The sequence below is a fragment of the Heterocephalus glaber genome, unplaced genomic scaffold (assembly GCF_053883595.1).
Source record: "Heterocephalus glaber isolate CG9 unplaced genomic scaffold, H.glaber_assembly_v1.0 deba00001461, whole genome shotgun sequence".
Lineage (NCBI taxonomy): Eukaryota > Metazoa > Chordata > Mammalia > Rodentia > Bathyergidae > Heterocephalus > Heterocephalus glaber.
Window position 1 is genome coordinate 23,937,849 of NW_028258308.1, and position 19,352 is coordinate 23,957,200.

The 19,352-nt window shown below is 39.2% G+C and overlaps 1 protein-coding gene across 5 annotated transcripts in view; it reads left to right on the forward strand.

Moving 5' to 3' along the window:
• Nucleotides 1-6,276: 6,276 nt before the first annotated feature.
• The window catches only part of Mtus1 (microtubule associated scaffold protein 1), a 207,934-nt gene continuing 194,858 nt past the window's right edge, over nucleotides 6,277-19,352 (forward strand). For 3 of the 5 annotated variants that reach the window (XM_087217181.1, XM_087217182.1, XM_087217184.1), the window contains exon 1: nucleotides 6,725-7,019. The gene's annotated coding sequence lies outside the window, so the exon portion shown is untranslated. Of the gene's footprint in view, nucleotides 6,406-6,724; nucleotides 7,020-19,352 lie in introns of those variants that run through there. The other 2 variants (XM_087217180.1, XM_087217178.1) reach the window with 2 other exon arrangements.

Here is a 19,352-nt window from a genome sequence, read left to right on the forward strand (position 1 = left end):
AAACTAGCCAGGCATGGTGCCACATGCCTCTCTAATCCTAACACTCTGAGAGCCTGAGGCAGGGGAATCCTAAATTTAAGCCCAGCCTGGGCAATTTAGTGAGACCTGTTCTAAAAAAAAAAAAAAAAAGGCTGAGGATACAAAGGCCCTGGGTTCATCTCCAGTACTGCAAAAATAAATGAATAAATAGCAAAACTATGTAGTATTTAGAGATGGACACGTGGATGACAAAATTATAAAGAACAGCAAGGGAGTGATTTGACCAAAGTAGTGGTTTAAAAGATGGTGATTTTATAAATTTATCAAACGATGAATTTATTTTATGGAGTTTTCTATGTCTGTGTTACTTTTCACAATTAACAAGATTTCAAAAAAAATTCACCCCTATCTTGCTGGATTCAAGGTTTAAGTGAACATTTAAAGGGCTGCTTCCAGGAATGTGCATTTTAATGGAAATCTATATGGGGTCAACTCTAATGGGTATCTGGTGGGAAAATTTGAGATTTATCTGGCTATCTACCACCTACCTCTTACCTACCTATCATTCTATTTTTAAATCTTATTCTTTTCTATTTTCTGTTTTGGTATAGTTATTGTGCATGTAGTATACAATACTGTAGTGCCATATAAAATGTTAATAAATACATTAAGTATTGGGCATATATACTCTTTTTTCTTTTAATAGAACAGGGCAGTATGAGCTGAAAGATTTGAAGGCCACCAGTTTTCTTACTTGAGTCATAGGCCATGAACTGAAGGCCTGAAATGAGGAGGGCTGGCAGGCTCTGGGGTTGGAGAAAATGTTGGACAAAGGCAAGTCTTTCCATAGTCTCAGGTCTGAAGCCCAATGAAGACAGAAGTAATACCAGTAATTCTAAACATGAAATAATACACAAATCTTAAATATGAATAATAATCTCTTGTATTGTATCCTTACAACAACCCATGAGATCCAAAGAACTAATTCTGTAAGAGAGAAACTGAAATCTGGGCAGGCCAAATCGATTAAAGCTTATGTAAGTGTCAAAACTAACTTTTTCAATTCCAGTTCTCAGAAGTGTGTTTTCAGTTCTAGAGGAATAATATTTTTGTGTCTGATACTTGTTAAAGATTTGCAAATAACCAGTTTGCAAATTGATGGAGATTAGCCATAATTTTGTAGGTACTTAAAAAGAGATTAGAAGTAAATTTATCCTGCCCAGGATTTAGTTCAGTGGTTCCGGTGCCTGCCTCGCAAGCACAAGGTCTCGAGTTCAATTCCTGGTACCAAAAAGAAAAAAAAAAAGAAGTAAACTTATCTAAAATAGATAGATCTTTGGTGGTGTTAAATTACTGTGCTAGATTAGCAACCAGTCCCTGTTCTAGGTGTCCAAAGGTAAGACTGTCTTACTTTTCTGGTCAGTAATCCAGGACTAATTTAAAAATGTTGGCACACTGCACGTGATTTAGGCAAACATAGTCCATACTCATTTGTGCAGAGAAAATAATGGTGACAGTATTTTCCATGGCTCTTTCCTGAACTGCCAGCCCATATTTAGAAAAGTGATTGTGTTTTGAAGATGCTTGTGTAACAACTCAAAGGATAATTGCTATTTATTTAGTTTATGGTTCTTCCTACATCATTATAATTTGCAAAGATTTGACATAGAACACTGCTCTACTTCACTGCATACCACTTCCAAAGGGGAAAGATTTCAGAGCCAACTGTGTATTAGAAACCACAAATGAGGGGCTGGGGATTTAGCTCTGTGGTTTCGCCACCTGCTGAGCAAGCGCAAGGACCCGAGTTCGATCCCCAGTACAAAAAAAAAAAAAGAGAAAGAAACCACAAACGAGACCAAAAATCAAAAATTGAAATGAATCAAGTATCAATCACTAGTGAGGTCTGCATTCTGCCCTGGTCACAATATGGCAAGACTGCACCCATTAGAGTTCATGACTCTGCATTATTTTCAGATCACTGATCAATTAATTAGCAACTCTCTCAGGGCCAGACGGATAAATTGAAAGAAAATTCAAAAAGTCTAGGTGGATTAATATCTCAAAAGTATGAGACAAAGCCACAGATTTGTTATTGATATTTGTCAAGAAGCAGTAAATAAGTTGAAATTGAAAACACATCCCCCTTTTAAGGAAAGACTCCAACTGATTAGAGCAAAGCTTAAGCAAGTTCAAGTGTGACACAGTTATGATTCATTGTCAAGAGTGGATTACACAGACCACTAGTCTCTTTAGTCATGACATTTTAAGCACTCAAAGTAATCATTTTCAAAGGGGTTGCATAACAAACTGGTAGCACTATATTTTTCTTAATTTCTTCCTAATATGAGGAGGTTCACAGCAGAATTATAGAATTTCTTTGTGTGTGAACTAAAATAACTTTGGCATGATGCTACAAGAATGGTTCCTTCCACAAAGTCTATAAATGGAATAGTAGGCTGTTGGAGATGCTTCCATGGTTTGGAGGGCATAAAAGTTTCTCATATGTTTCAGGTCATTTTGATAAGAGGAAGCTACATTCCCTCACTACTGCTACTGCTATGAGTTTGCAATGAAAAAGTCTTCCTTTTGGAATTTTTTTTTAGGTTGAACCCAGAACCTCATGCTGGACAGATGCTACCACTGAGCTACAGCCCCAGCCCAAGGAACTATCTTCTTGAGATGGCTTACTTACAAATTTGCAGACTTCTGCAAGAATAACTCTACTCTCATAGTCACTCAAGAGCCTATTTGAGCCTCTAAGTGCACTGAGAATAAGTTTTCAGAAACCAGAATTATTTGTAAGTGAATCAAGATCATTCTCTGCTCTCAAGCTCTCACTTTCTTGCTATGTAGCCATTGCTACAGCTGGTCAGTTTGTGCATTTGACCAATATATAATCTATCATCTTGGAATACAGGAAATAAAAGTTATATAATATACCTTTTCTTTTTTACAAAAACAGAAAAAAAAAGTCATCAACAGTGTCACAAAATTCCAACCCTCTAAAACTTTGTCAGAGATGACTGTAACTTTTAACAATTCTTCATCAACAAAGAAATGATTGGCTAGAAAATTTCTGGAGAGTTGTACATAGCTGCTGGGTCAAGCTCTGGGACAAGAGATTTATAGAGATGTTAGGATTTTGCCATGAGCGTAGTCAGCGTTCAGAAGTGTATGTGAAGGACCTGCTGTCTGTAGTTACTTGTATGTATAGCCAACCTTTGATCTCTTTATACTCTTACAAGACTGGGATGATATTAGTCTGGTCTCTGATTGGGTGGATACCTTCCTCCAACTGAGTTTTATTATTTATTTATTTATTTATTTTGGTACCGGGGATCGAACTCAGGACCTTGTGCTTGCAAGGCAGGCAGCGGAACCACTGAGCCAAATCCCCAGCCCATGAGTTTTATTTTTAATACTGTTGGTTTATACTCAAAGGCACAGTGAAAAAAAAAAAAGCCCAAGATAAATTTTCTTATAGTATTGTACTTTAATAATATATTTTATCTTATTCCCCATTCAGTAGTCTTGATTTATAAAATGAGTAACAAAACTTTGTCTTGGAACTCAGTAGCTAGGAAAAATTACTTCCTTTAAGGAACTATGGGCTCCTTTGGAAAATGGCAACCATGTAACTGGTTAGGGCACTTTGTTACCAGGAAGCTCAGTGTTTTAATTTGTTCAACAGTGTTTTTAATGCCTGTAATTTTCCATCCTCCGGTCTCAATCTCTTGAGTAGCTGGGATTACAGGTATGTGCCACCACCCAGGTTCCTGGGACCCTATTTTATACTAAAAACATTTATACTTATAAATACTTATTTTAAAATTTACTGGCTCTTTTAGAGTTGTTCAAATCTCTGTTCAGTGAAAAGGTGGTAGAAGTAAATGTTAAAAAAAAAATCACAAAGGGATCTGGATCAGAAACAAAAGTGAAATGACTCCATGCAATTCCCATGGAATTACTTCCTTAGTAGTGAAATCAATGCACTGTAGTTTACCCCTTGAGAATTAAGCCTGGGGTTCTTTTTCTTTCCTGACTAAATGTAACCTTGGGAAAGTCGGCTAGAATCTCTGCCCTGGGGAGATCAAATTCTAAGGAATTTGCTAATTCATCATTTCCACCACACTCACAGCATGTTTGTTAGAATTTTATGTTCAAATCTCCTTTTTTCTTTATAAATGAATGTGAGAGGAAATATGGTTAAAAGCATCTATTGAGTATTTTGCCTTCCCCCTCATTAATGCATGAGCAATTTGGTCACTTATGTTATTTATAAATAAAATTAGGTGACAGAGAAACTTAGTCATTCTTGATGGCAAAACTTCAAGTGGTGAAAAATTTTAAAATGTTGGTATTAATTTTATTATTTAACGTGGTTCAAAATCCAAAAGTACAAAGTTGTATGGAATAAAAAGTTTCTCTTCAAATTTTGTCCCACCGCTGTCCAACTCCTTTTTCAAGGCTAAACCAATTTTATCAGTTTCTAGTTCTGTACCTTTTCAGATAGTATTTGCTTCTACAAACATAAGTGTACATGTATACAGATATGTTATATGCACACAAGTGTATATCATTTCCTCCTACATGTTGGAAATTGAAGCATATTACATAGTTGTTTTAGACTTTAAAATTTTACACATAAGATATCTTGTAGATCATTTCATAGATTTCATTTCATAGTAAAGAGCTTTTTCATTCTGTTTTTAGTCTTCAAAGCATTTCAGTTTATGGTTGTATCATGCATAGAGGAAAAATATGCTTATTTATTTTTAGGACCAAGGACCACAAAGTTATGTGGAGTTATTATCTCATCCTTAGTATTGTTCCTGGAGTCTCTAGCAGGTCAGCATTAGAGTTCAGAGATTGGGAACATGGCAATATGCCCAGAGCCAAGATGGAAAGAAGAGCCAATAGGTCCCATTTCATGAATATTTGCCTTGACATAGTCCCGGATGATGTCCTTAGAAGATAACTTTTGCTTTTATGTGGATGCAATTAGAAGCTAAGCTTCAGATTTCTCATTGCCAATAAAAGTAGTTCTAATTACTTAGCAGCTGGTGTTTTTGTCTTTTGTATTCTCAATTTATAGAAAAATGAAATAAAACAGGTTTTATATTTATAGAGATAACTAAACCTCACAATAGAACTGTGCGGGGCTGGGCCAAATCATCCAGGTCATAGGAAGGTTATAAAGATTAAATAATATGCTTAATACAAGGAGTGTTCTGCTTAGGGAAGAGGCATGTTGCTAATTAACATAATTGTCTCATGACGTGCAGGAAAAACAAGATCATTGGCTTTTTGTGCATCTTGTTTTGGTGTGCGTACTTTTCCCTAATGAAGAATTATCCGATGGTGTTATGCTGTATCTGTTTAAATTAGTCACGTGCCTTTCTCTAAAGTCATAGATCACGTTAGTGTCTGTCTTTATAACAGGGACTTCAAAAACAGGTGAGAGGTGTCATTATATAATGGAATAAAAAAAAAAGATTAGAAGTTAGGCCTGCTGGTTATGCCTCACTAGTTGTGTGACCTTGCGCAAGTCATTTGACCTTTCTAGCTTCAATTTCCTTACTTGAATAATGGAGATAATAATCTGACCTATATACACCTGCGTCTTGTTATCGGGAATAATGGACCATTGTACATGTTAAAAGGCTTTACTAGTATAAACTGCAATATATCCGTTCATCTAATATTCATGGTAGAGACAACTTCGTGAAATGCAGCATCCTCAGACTTTTTTTCCTCAGAAAAAGCTTTCTTAAAATGCTTTTAGCAAAACCACGCCAGGTTTTTGTTTTTAAGTTGGACTCTGGTTGTGTGACATTTAATCGTTCTGTAATGTTATATCTCTCATAAGCAGAATATCATGTTTTGAAAAGCTTTCGTCAAAAATTTATCTTATTGAAGAAAATATAGGCCTAAAAGTTAGCTTTGGATAAAACTTGCTGTTCAGCAAGTATCAAAGACTTTGTGTTTAGAGAAAAGGGTCTAAACTAGGTCCGCCTTAGTTTTCCTGCCTAGTGTTCTATTCCTTCCACATTTCATCGGAAGATCTAACAGCTGGAGTGCTCATTTCTTTAATCTTTAGTAGGTGCTTGCTAACAATCCTCTCGGAAGTAGTAGGAAGACCATTCAGACGGCCAGCGAGACTCTTGGTAAGACAATCCCTGCCGGCCCCCCCAGGCCTTCACTAAGAGACCAGTAACTTTCCCACCGCCCCACCCCGGTGCTCAGGCTTCGCGGCTTGCCCAAGGCCGGAGGGCTCAGAAGTACACAGGCGGCCTGAGGGCAGTGGGAGGAGGCAGATTCCCTCTCCAAGTCTGGGCTGACCTGGGGCCCTAGCCACGGGCACAGCACAGCTCTGGACGACCGCGGGGACCCGTGTGGCGTGGGGACGCCGGGTTTAGCCAGGTGCGCAGCGAGTACCCCCTGGCACCGCGGCGTACGTGGCAACAGGTGTAGCGCAGACCCGGGGGCGCGTCCGCCCTCGGCCGGGGACCTCGCAGGGCGTGGGGATCGGGACATTCGAGGGCGGAGGGCGGAGGGCGGAGGGCGGGCGGGCGGGCAGCCCAGCCCAGCCCAGCCCAGCCCAGCCCAGCCCAGCCCAGCCTGCACCCCGAGGTGCCGCCCCGCGCGTCCTTCGGCTGGTCCAGGCGCAGCCCCTGGGACGCCACCCGCCTTTGTTTCCTGCCGCGAGGCGCGGGCGGGGTCGGCTCGCAGGGAGCCGCAGCGGTGAAGGGGGGCCGAGGCCGCTGCGCTTTTTCTATTTACAAGTTTCCCGAACTCCCCACCCTTGCTCCACCCCCTGGTGGCTGGGAGGCGGGGAAGCCCAGCGCCGGGACTGCAGGTTCCCCCTGGGCAGCAGCGCCGCCGGGAGCTGCTGGTGGGGTCGAGCTGCGCCCCAGGTGCGGACCCCACCGGGTCGACCCCTGGTTGACCCCGAGCGCCGCTGCCGAGGGTGCCGGGGGCCGGGCTCCGGTGCTCGGCTCCCCGCCCCAGGGCTCGCGTGGCTCCCGGCCCTGCGGGTGAGTGCGGACTGGATCGCGGGAGCGGGTGCGGAGACTGCGGCGATGCTCTGGACCGGGCTCGGTTCCGAGGAGGGGGCGGGGATGACAGGGTAGTGGGTGCCAAAGTTGGGGGAGAAAGTGGGGAAGCGGCCCGGGGAGGAGCGGAGGCAGGGCTCACGTGGGGCCAGCCCAGCTCCTGCGGGAGGGACGGTTGCGGATCTTGCTGTCACCTTGAAAGTGATTCAAGGGGTTTGAAGTAGACTTGGCAGACGGTCAGGCGTGCGCAGCTCACCAGCCGCTTGACCTTCCAGGGCCTGCAGCCCCCGACTTCTCGCTGGGCGATTTGCTTGGGCCTTTTCGCGGCAAAATAATCAGGCTGAAAACGTGGGAGAAATGTGGTTGCCGCAGGTCCTCTCGCTGTGTCTTATTATTTCCTGCGCCTGGCTTGTACTTTTTAGGCTCTAGAAAAATCCACTTATAACTAAGGTCACCTCATGGAGTACTCAGTAGTAATTGGTGGACTTTAGGTGTTTACTTACCTTACTATGAATCTTTTGGCTCTTTTTAAAGATATTCTGTATATTGCTACATTATTTGTTGATTTTCACCTGGAATAATTTACTTGAGGGTGAGAATGAAGAGGTTTGTTTTTTATTTAACCTTCGTGGTTGTGCTTACTCTATCAAATACAATTTAAGTAGTCGGTATTCTAAGAAAGGAAATCCAGTGTATTTTGTTTGAATAAAACCGAAATCTTAGGCAAAACAGGAGGATGAAAGCTTTTATGTGTTGCCAGGTGATTGGAGTTCAGTCTTCCTGTACTGAATCTCAGGGCTGAGGTGGAGGGTGGGAAGGGGATTCCAGGCAGAGGAAGCCCAGCCAGGAGGGAGGGGGCTAAAAAAACCCCCTCTTTGCTCTCTGTGACCCATGACCTCATTAGGGAGCCTAAATACAGACAGATAACAATATGGATACTTTTTAAAAGAACTGCGTAAATGGAATTGCAGTTCCGCAGACTTTTCAGGGGTGCTTAAATTAAAATGACGGTACCCTAATTTCTATAGAGTATTACAGTGTAGAAAAGCGCTTTTCTACAATTTTTCTTAAGAACTGTATTATGTTAAAAAAAAAAAAGTTATACCAAAAAAAGTTTGAGCTATTTGCTTATCCTTAAAAAATAAAACTTAGGAATGGACTTTAATTTAAAATAAGTTTTTTATGTAATTTGCACCACCTTTTCCCATCTGTTTTCTCTGCCCCCTCCAGGACCCTCTTGGTGCTAAGCACATGCTCCACCACTGAGGGATGTATGTCTCCTAGCCCCACAACCAGCTCTTTAGAACCAGGTTTATGTGGAGTATTCTTGGTAGAGATCTGCACCTTTTAATTAAATGTCAGTGATTTAAGGTTAACTTTTGTAATGTTTAAAAAATTGTGAAATTCTACAGAAACTTCGTACAGTATTTCTTGGAAACTAAAATTCAGTTATTAGATTAAAGCATTTTAAAAAAATCACCTAATGCCAGAGATGGTGATACATCTGTGATCCCAATACTCTGGGAGGCTGAGGCAGGAGGGTTGCAAGTTGGAGCCCAGCCTGAGCAACTTAGCAAGACTCTTTTTCAAAAATTAAAATTAAAATTAAATAAAAAAGACTGGGGATGTAGCTCAGTGAGAAGGCCCTGAGTTCCATCCCCAGCATCACACACACAATCTAGTTGTTTCGGTTGTATTCATTTTTAATTGAATGTTAGTACCAGATTTTTCTCTTCACGTGTTAATTTTTTCAATTGGTAAGAGCCTTTTATGGATTCTTAGTAAACATTCACTCTTCACATTGCACATATTTTCTTCACATTGTCTTTGCCTTATAAATATGTTTAGAATGGTCCTGATTTATAGAAGTACTGTACTTCAATGTTGAATCTGTTGATGTTTTCAAAAAGAATTTTTAACACCTCTAAATCATAGTTTAAGAATTATACTTCTATGTGGCTGTGGTATAATATTTTTACAAGAAATCCCCTCCCCATTCTTTTCAAATCCTTTACAACTTCTATGCCTAGAGTAGAGACTTTTGCAAAACTTTTGCATTTGTTGATGAGAAATTCTTGTGTATGGCATGTGTCATTAGGACCAACATTCTTTGAAATCACACCACAATGTTTTAAATCCCAGGGATTGAGTCATTCAGATTTGTTGTGCAGTGATTGTGTAAATTAGGTACACAATCCGTTTATTTTTTATTTCCAGTAGTCCACTTATAGTGGTATTTTAAGACTTCTTTTTAGATTCATTATTCTAGTTTCCTATACTGAATTGTTGATGAATCTTGAAGTCCAGACATATGTATGTGTAGTTTGAAGTTTTTCCCAAATTAATTTCTAACATTATGAATAAACTGAGGGAGACAAAAGCCTCCCTGATTTCCTAAATTTGAGCTATCTTTCTATACTATGGAAGTTTAAATATACTCAGTGAGTTTAAACTCACTGAGTTTTCTATCAGAGCCTGAGTCCTTTTCTTTTGTTGTCCATCCTTGAGCTAAGAATATACTTGAGTGAGGAGGAGATTGATATTCAGGTGTTTTGGGGCATTAAAAATGGCCCTAGACTTTCTCTGGAGACAGGTGGGCCAAGGACGAGGTAACTGCTTAGCTGGTAGGTGCTTGGAAGTGGCAACTGTGACCTCCAGGGGAGTTAAGCGGTGGTGACCAGGATGAGGATCCCATCATGCAGGAAAAGAAGGACTATCCTAGATAGGGTAGTTTGACTTAACCGGCCTGAAATCTGGTTCCAAAAAGATTCTTTGGCCAGAAGTCTCCGTACTTGGCTTAGGATAGCCTAGTATTACCAGGCATTATATTTGTCTGGCAGATTTATTTCTAAAGTTTTGTGAGTGCCTTGATTATAGTTTTGTGTGTGTGTGTGTGTGTGTGTGTGTGTAAGGAGTTGGGGACTGGACCCAGCACCTTGCACATGCCAGAGAGGTGTTCTACCCCTCAGCTGAATCCCCATCTCTTGATAGTTATGTTTTAAAAAATGACTTCAGTATGCTTTGAAATCAGTTATTACTCTTTCATATGGGCAGTTTTCCATAATAATATTAATCTATGATTTTTTTTCTTGTTCACTTGGTCCAAACTGAAGGAAAAAGATTTTTCATTTTAGGAATGACAGATATGAAGGCAAATCTTTACTGTGTGGAAAGGTACAATAAAACTTCATTTTCATATATGGCATAAACAAATTTGCATTTTGTGATTGTCCTGATGTCCAAATATTACATAATCAAGGAAGAAAGGAACTGGTTGTTGGGGTGCATGCTTGTAATCCCAGCACACCGGGAGGCTGGATGTATGTGGCTTAGTGTGAAGGTTCAATCCCAAGTACCACTAAAAAGAAAGAAAGGGTTTGCTCAACAAATTGAGTGAATCAGGTTGATTAATAACTAGCTTTTAAGCATTTCAGAAGTACATGCTGCTACGTAAATCTTTGATTTACAAAACCTAATTTGTTCGTTGAAGAAGCTATTGCATTTTCCTTAAACTTAGTTTAAGTTCCATATCAAATAGTAATAGAAATGTATTGATTGTTGCTTGTAGACTCATATGTAAATTAAGAATGTTCTTGGGGCCCAGGATTTAGCTCAGTGGTTCTGCCACCTGCCCTGCAAGCACAAGGACCCGAGTTCGATCCCCGGTACCAAAAAAAAAAAATTAAGAATGTTCTTCTTTACATATTAGTTACATGAATAAAAGTAAGAAAAACAACACATCTTGCCTTCATTGTAATTTAGAAATGTTTGTCCTGAAGATGTAAAAGTGAATACAGGTAATTTCTTTTTCCAGGACTGGGAATTGAACTTAGGGCCTTTGCACTAAGCTATACCACCAGCCCTTTTTTACTTTGAGGCAAGATCTCACTAAGGCATTAAATTGCCCAGACTCAGCTGCCTCAGCCTCTCACAGTGCTGGAATGACCATGCCCAGCAAAGTAAAGGTAGTTTTAATGCCACTTTCTCCTGAGAAACATGCTTGGTGTGTGAGTAGAGTTTTGTTTTGTTTTGTTTTTTGGTATTGGGGATTGAACTCAGGTCCTTGCACTTGCACAGCAGGCGGCGAAACCACTGAGCTAAATCCCTGGCCCCAGTGTGTGAGTAGAGTTGACAAGCATCTTTTTGAGTGGTAAAAGAAATGCAGATCTGAGTTTCTCAAACTATCTAGGAAGGACAAAGATTGCAGGCAAAGGACTTCCAGGGAGTACAGTTGTGCCTGAAACTTCACAGATTTCATATTTTAGTGAGGGTTGTGCTGGTGGAAGGGCAGGCCCAGTCAGTGTCCCCAAGTGCCAGTGTGGCGAAAGGGATGGACAGACTGAGAACACATCAGGCTTCTAGGTATCATGCTTTGGAAAGGGAATTTTAAATTATTATGTTACCTTGGTATCATTTAAAAAAAATACAGACCTTTGTGACTTGTAAATTAATTGTATTTTAAGCTCAATGCAAAAGAAAATAAAACTAGTTCTTGAAGGGCAATCAAAGTACTCTAATCTTCCATGCTAACAAAAACATTTCAGGAAATTTTGGGTCCTAGATTGACATTGAGAAAGGAATCCTCTGGGAAATATCTATATTTATCAGAACAGTAGGAAAAAGGTAAATACAGTATATATTCTTATGTAAATATAGTATAAATAATGTTTATGACAGTATTCGTTAAATCTTGACTATTGGGGTGTTAGCTTATTGTCTACACTATTTCTACATTGGAAACTTGGTAATATTTAACTCGTGTTATTTATGTGTATACCCATGCTGAGGGAAAAGTCAGTATTTCTTTTTTTTTTTTTGTATTAAATTCTTTTATTGGTACATTGTAGGTATACAACACAATTACATTTCTCATTGGGAATTGTACCTTTACATAATGCATCTTGGTTCTTATTTTTTCCCCATTCCTAGCCCTCCCTTCATGCCCTCCACCCTTCCCTATTTACAAAGACTTTATTTCCATTTTTTCCATTTCTCATCATTTTTTCCTTTCCTTTCTTTCTTTTCCCCTGCCCCTCCCACTACCCCTACCCCTTTGGACCTTTTCTTCCTATTTTCCATTACTGATTATTCATTCTAATCATTGGTACATTTTAGGTATACAATATAATGACATTCATCATTGGAAATTTGCACCTTTACATAGTCTCTCTTGGTTCTTATTTTTCACCCTTGCCCAGACCTCCCTTCAACCCCTCCATCCCTCCCTATTTACAAAGATTTTGTTCCTGTTTTTCCATTTTCTTATATTAATTCCATTCCCTTCTTTCCTTTCCCCTAGCCCTCCTACTTCCTTCCCCTTTGCCCCTTTTCTTCCTATTTCACATTACCTATTATACATTTAGTCCTTATTTACACTTTCAGTTTCTCACACCAGAGAAACTATTTGGTATTTATACATGTGTGTCCTATTTATTTCACTTAAGAGTATCGCCTCAATGTGCATCCACTTAGCTATAAATGTCTCTAATTTGTCATTTTTTATGGCTGAGTAGTACTCCATTTTATAAAAAAACCCACATTTTCTTTATCCAGTCTCCAGTTGATGGGCATTTGGGCTGCTTCTAAGTTTTAGCTATTACAAACTGTGCTGCTATGAACATCGGTGCACATATATCACTGTGATATGATTTTTTAAATTCTTTTGGGAAGATACCCAGCAAGGGAATAGCTGGGTGAAATGGAACCTCTAATAAAAGTCAGTATTTCTTCACCTTATATCACATAAGCTCTTCCTGAGAGGTGTTTAGTAGTGTTTAGTGACAAATGAGAAATTAATTTTCTTTTATGTTTATCTTGTAGATTTCTGGATGATTGTTACAAATTAATGATATCAAGTTGAAATTACATGTCCTTTTCAAACATGGCTCACTTAGCTAGCTTCATAAACTCAGAGTAGAACCCAGTATAGATACTAACAATCTAAGAGCATTCAAACATTGACCTACGCACTTTCCCCATTTCTGTGACAAGGTGATTGAGTTGTACTTATCACAATACCAGTTAAATGACTGTGCTATAAAAGTCTTATTTTTATTATACAGTAAACTGCTATAATCATTTCATTCTGCACACTACAGAATTGAATCATACTTGCCTGTTACTCTTTACCTAACCCCAGTGCATTTTAATTGAAGTGAAGATTGCAGAAGTCCTTGCTGGTGATAGAATAAGAAGGAGAGAGAAATGGGTTCAAAAGAGTGAGATGCTCTCACTCCAGGAGCTGTTTACCAAGAAAAATGACTTATTTTATTAGATCCTCAATCTATGTGGAACCAAGCCATTTATGGATACAGTTAGGATTTTGTTTTCATATTAAATGGTAAATAAAAAGCATGTGTATAAAATCCTTACTGTTAGAATATTATATTTGTTCTTCATCAGCTTCCAGCCCCCTACTTTTTATGTTTTGAATGCTGAGCAGGGTAGAAGGACACAGACGGAAAGAATTTGGCCCCAGTTCTAGGAGGATTTTAGGGTTTGTGTTGCTAGAAATATCCTCTCCAGGTTGTTAACATTGTGCCATATATTGGAAATTACGCCTGTTGTCTTGACCAGAAAGCACGGGCTGCACTGATATTGTTGATTATCAAACAATCACCATTACTTTTTTTTTTTTCCTCACCAGACCTTGAGAAGCAAGACCCTCAGCCCCGCACTCTGTGGCTTCACTTAATTTCTCTGAATATTCTTCTATAATTACACTGCAGTATCTTTTTGTTACCTCTTGTAAACTTTTTGAGGATAGAGTTTAAACCTTATGATCCTGGGTACATTTGTACTTTTGTAACTATTTGTGACAGATGTAGCCTAGAATAAATCATCTAGAGCCCTGATGGCATGAGAATTTGAAATTCCTTTTTTTCAGTTAGCCACAGCTGGGAGGAGGTCTTTTAAACCAGATACTAACTTTCTGCTCTTCTCTACTCTCCTCCTGGAGGTCTCTTCCTGCCCTCACCCCTCATTCAGTGTTGTATCCTCAGCCCGCAAAGAAGGCAAAGGCAACTCGTGTCATTCAGAAAAGGATGCCAACAGGGGGAGAGTGACAGAGCTGGAAGGTGCTGAGGATCCTGTTCCTTCTGAGTTAGTCTCGGTATGAAGAGCCATTCTCCGAACATCTGGCACCTATGTGCAAAGACTTACACAGAATTAATTCCATTTGGGATAATTGATTACATTCTGCCTTTGTGCAGACAATCAGAAGTTCACAGAGTTTCTTGAATGGAGGCTTGGGCTGTTTTCCATTTAGAGAACCATGTATTTACAATTTACAGAGGAATTCAGATGGCTTTTCAGTCTAAGATTGCTCTTTCTCATATTACATTTAATGAGATTTATGCCCAGTGTATGGTATATGCTTGTAATTCCAGCATTTGTGAGGCTGAGGCAGGAAGATTTACTGAGGCCTGCCTGGGGCACATAAGGAGACCCAGTTTCAAACAACATCAGTAACAACAACAAAGATGTTGTTTCAGAGTAGTTTTGCATTTCTGTGATACTCTTGTAGTTCACTAGAATTTCTGATTATGCAACTTTATTTAGCACCCTCAAGTAGTATTGAATTTTTTGTTCAGTATTTAAGAAATATGTGTTTTGATTTCTGATGTTGCTTTTTGAAGATAGAGGGATTTCCTAACTTTTTTGGGGGGGGGCTGGGTACTGGGTCTTGAATTCAGGACCTTGTGGTTGCAAGGCAGGAGCTGCGCCACTGAGCTAAATCCCCGGCCCAATTTCCTAACTTTTAATTCCAATCTAAATGTAAGAGTCCAGCTGATGAAAAAGGAATGAAAGTAGGAAAAATCCTTCATACTTCTTTTTATGAAAAAATTTAAATCATTTTATATTGCAGATTTGACTTGTGTTGAAAATTCTGGGTATTAATTACTAAGCAACATTTAAAGCTTATAACTTTATAGATACACAATCAAGGGAAAATTATTTTCTATCTACATAGAGTGTATTGTTTTGATCTTAAATGATTAGCCCTCTTCCCCATCCTCCAGGGCTGAGTATTGCTTTTTTCTCTCTTTCCTCCTGATTTATTGAATTTGGAATAATAAAACAGATATTCCAATATTTAGCTAGATTTTCCTCAACCTAATGTTGTAAGACTTTGGAAACACACCTTGTTATAGAGTTGGAGAAAACACTGTGGGTGTCAGGACACCTGGAAAAGGAATGTAATAGCGTACAAACTGGCCAGTTAGACCAAATTGGGTTCATGTGTGAGATCGCCCCTTTACCAGTATGACCTCACATAAGTTCATTTCTGACCTCTGTACCCCAGCTACCTCCTCAGTACCTCAGGGTAGTACCCACCTTTTGGGAATAATTTGCCAATTGGTGCTAATCATCTTCCTATGTTTCTTGTTGCAACTCTCTTCTGATTCACTGGTGGGTGTTTAGGTGTGTCATGTAATTTTCTTGACTCATTTTTGGTGAAAGTATTTCTTGGATCTGCTTCTGCTCTCTGTTGGGAATTAAATTCTAAACACAGAAGCCTGATAACTTTCCCTCTTCCTTTCAAAGAATTGGATTGTACAGTAACATTTGACAATATTTATTTTTGGACTTCAGTTCTGTCACCTCAGTTTTTTTTAGGGTTTTGAATTTAGTGAGCTGCTGATATTTTGTTGTAGTTGAGCTGTGTCTTTTAAAATCAAAACAGATGCTTTCATCTTTGTGAAAGTCTATAAATTATGTTGCCAGTTTGCCATCAGCACATTCTAAAAGCACTTAGAGTTGAGTCATCACTTCAAACTAATGCACTTGTGCATTTTAAGCAATGGAGGGCTCCTATTCTGATTTCTAACCTGTAACTTAGTCCAAAACATTCATATTTAAGAGTTTCAGTTGTAAAATGTTACTATTCATATAATTAAATACTAAGGTGTTTCTGAGCTTTCATCTTTCAGGCAAAGTCAAATAATAGTATTTTTCCATATGTTTTTTGAAAGCACCTTGTAAGTGTAACACATTAAGAACATTCTCATTCAGTTAGCACATACATCCTGTGAGTTGGGCAGAACAGTCATGAGAACTCATTTTTGTACTTAAGAACATTGGGAACCAGAACTATTTGGATAAATGTTTTGTCTTATGATGAATAAGGGTCTAGTGCTAGTACTCAGTACTTCTGCCCATACATTCCCTACTCCCAATATGATACTGCTACTTGACTAGTTTTAATGCCAGTAGAATTAATAAGTTACCATTGCCAGGGTTTTCTACATATTGGTGCTAAAGTGTAATCAAAGTTATGCAGTGGTTTGGGTATGTAAAAGTTCAGATGACATAGCTTAGAGTAATATTTTTCCATTTTCTAACCATAAAACATAAAACATTGTCAAATGTTGCCAGCCACTTAGCTTAGTGGCACAAGTGGAAAATTGACAGCTACTAAATTACAATATATACAACGCACATTTCTATAGAACCTTCTAGTTTTCAGACTGCTTTTTTCAAAAAGATGTGATAAAATTCTGTAAGAACAATTATTTGAATCACTTAATTGTATTCTACTTTACAGATTATTAGTTCAAAGACTTGCATGTCGAATCAGGATTCACATTTATTTTTTGAAGCTTTTTGATTTTGTTTTTGTTTTTGTTTTTTGAGACAGGGTTTCACTATGTAGTCCAGGCTGGCTTTGAACTGAAGCTCTTCCTGCCTCATCTCCAGGAGTGCCAAGATTACACCACAGCTGGTGTAATTAGTGGGGGTAGAGCCAGATGAAAAAGGTGATTCCTGGTGTCCATTGGAACTGGGGAGACACACCCCATAAAGCCACAGTTATGCCTGCGTCTCAGCCATATACTTTCTAGCTCTCAAGGTCATCTGTTCTCTATCATCAAAGTGTCTTCTAAGGAATGTACAATGATAGGATCTTAAAGTGGGCCCTTCTCTGGAGGTTGGCTCTGCCTTTGACTGCCACTGTGAGTTAGATGTGAAAATACATTGCTCTTCTGTTTGAGGACCTTTATTGGCCAGTGGAAAGCCTGATATAGGTAATCATTTTAAGTAAAGGGTGCAGGAAGTTGATGTTTAATAAAGGTTGGGAGGTACGAGGTAAGGTGCCAACTTGCGTAACTATACACACACAGTGACATTTTTCAATTGGTCTTGGCAAGATTCAGATGGAAAATTGTTTCCTTTTAGCCAAGTGGACTTCGAAGAGATGTTTGAAGGTTCCAAACAAGGCGTTGTTCATGGTCACTTAACACTCTTGGGAAAAGATTTTATTTTAGCTTTAAACTGCCTTGCCTGCCTGGTCTAGCCTTATTTCTCTCAACCAGAGCCACCTTTTAGGCAATTTCCTCAATGAACTGTATATAATTTATAACCAAAAAGGATGTGAAGGCTTTACATACAATCATTTTTTTAGCCCAACTCTATAATCCTTGACAACACCCTTGACAAGTACAGAATGTATGTGGTGGTGTGGTTTTATTTACTTTTATAAACATAATTCTTCACTTGATCTTAGTCAAAAGGCCAAGAAACGATAAATATAATTCTTTTGTATGGCTCAATACTGTTCTGGAGCTTAGTCTTATTGTTTTGACTTTGGTAGGTCTTTACTGATTTTCATGTAAACGAGCTTAACTTATTTTTTTTTTTAAATTCTTTGAAAGGGTCTCACTGTGTGTCCCAGGCTGGGATTACAGGCATGTAGAACCACACCCAGCTGAGAAAAAAGGAGAAGCTTACTTTTTAATGAAATTCTGATCATTATTTACAATGTGACATAATGACCAATGAAACAAGAACTTATTTTTGTTCACCTCTCTATCAGGAGACTTAGAATAGTGCTTTCAATGTAGTCATTTAATAAATTGTTGAAAGAATGCTGACTTAGATTGGCAAATATATTTTAGGTTCTCAGAAACTTGTTGACTTGAGACTGTAGGCAAATGGTAAATGGCTCTACCCTGCTTTTCAAGCTGATTGTTTAGTCTGTGGCCATAGTGTCCTATAATATTGTAGCCAGAGGCCTACATTTGTAGGAGGGTCTGAGTGAATATATTTATGCCATACCAATAAAGCCTAAATTCTGAATCAGTAGACAAAAATGGCAGTTAATAGGGTTTCAAGTGGGTAGGAAGGATTAATTGGTGTCTTAGTTATGTTTTCATTGCTGGGACAAAATATCCAACATCCACAAGTTAAAGGAGCAAAGGTTTATTTGGCTCACAGTATGGGAGTTTTCAGTCCATAGTTGGCTGGCTCCAAGGCAGGGAACATGGCAGAGGGGCCTGGCAGATGAAAAACCATCCATGGCGGGGCAGGTAGAGGAAGCAAGCAGTGAGTCTTCCTTTCCCTTTTTATTTCATTCTGATTACGTGCCTATTGGTTGGTGCCACAAACACCCAGGGTGGGCCTTATCCACACCTAGAACTATGATAAACCGATCAGTAGATTCTTCCAGTTATCACACACTCATAATCCAGTATCACATACCCATAGACCAGTATCACATACCAGTAATCCAGCCACCCCTCGACCCCACCTATGAGCACATGAGGCACTGGGGAAGGGGGGATCTACCATAGATATAAAGCCCTAGCAGTCGGAAAGCAGATTACAGAACAAGAACCAGGAGAAAAAAATCTGTATGTTCCAACATGAAATAAGAATATGTTCCAGAATACACTTTGCTGTTTACTGGCAACATGATCTCTGAAAAGTAATTTTGAGAAAATTAATACTATTAAATGAAATGCACCTAGTTTAAGTGTACAATTATGTTTCAGCAAATATCCATTTGAGTAATCGACACATCAGTCAAGATTTAGAACTTGTCCATCACCTCAGCAAGTTCCTCTGGCCAGAGGAACAAGTTGTTGAGCTTTGCTTATCATTAAGTTTTCTAGTTACTTTTCTCTAGTTGCTGAGACAAAGTACCCAACACCCAAAGTTAAAAGGGGGCTTACAGTTCATAGACGTTTTAGTCCATAATCAGCTGGCTCTAAGGCAGGGTGGCTTGGCAGAGGAGAAACAGTTTACAGTGACAAGAAAGTAGCAAAGCAACAAGGAATCTTAACAGCTCTTGCTGCCCCCTTTATCCCATCCAGACTTCCAAGATTAGGGCAGTGCCAAACCAGTCACTCATGTGTAGTGGTTTAGTAATCACATGCTCTTAATCCAGCATCACACGTTCTGGATTCAGTCACCTCTGGAAAAGAAAGCCCCACCTCATCTGCATTAGCTTGGGGGTGGGGAGGGGCACATCTAAACACAAGCCATAACAGTAAGTAAGGACAATAATAAAGCTGTCATGAAAGATTGCTAACATTT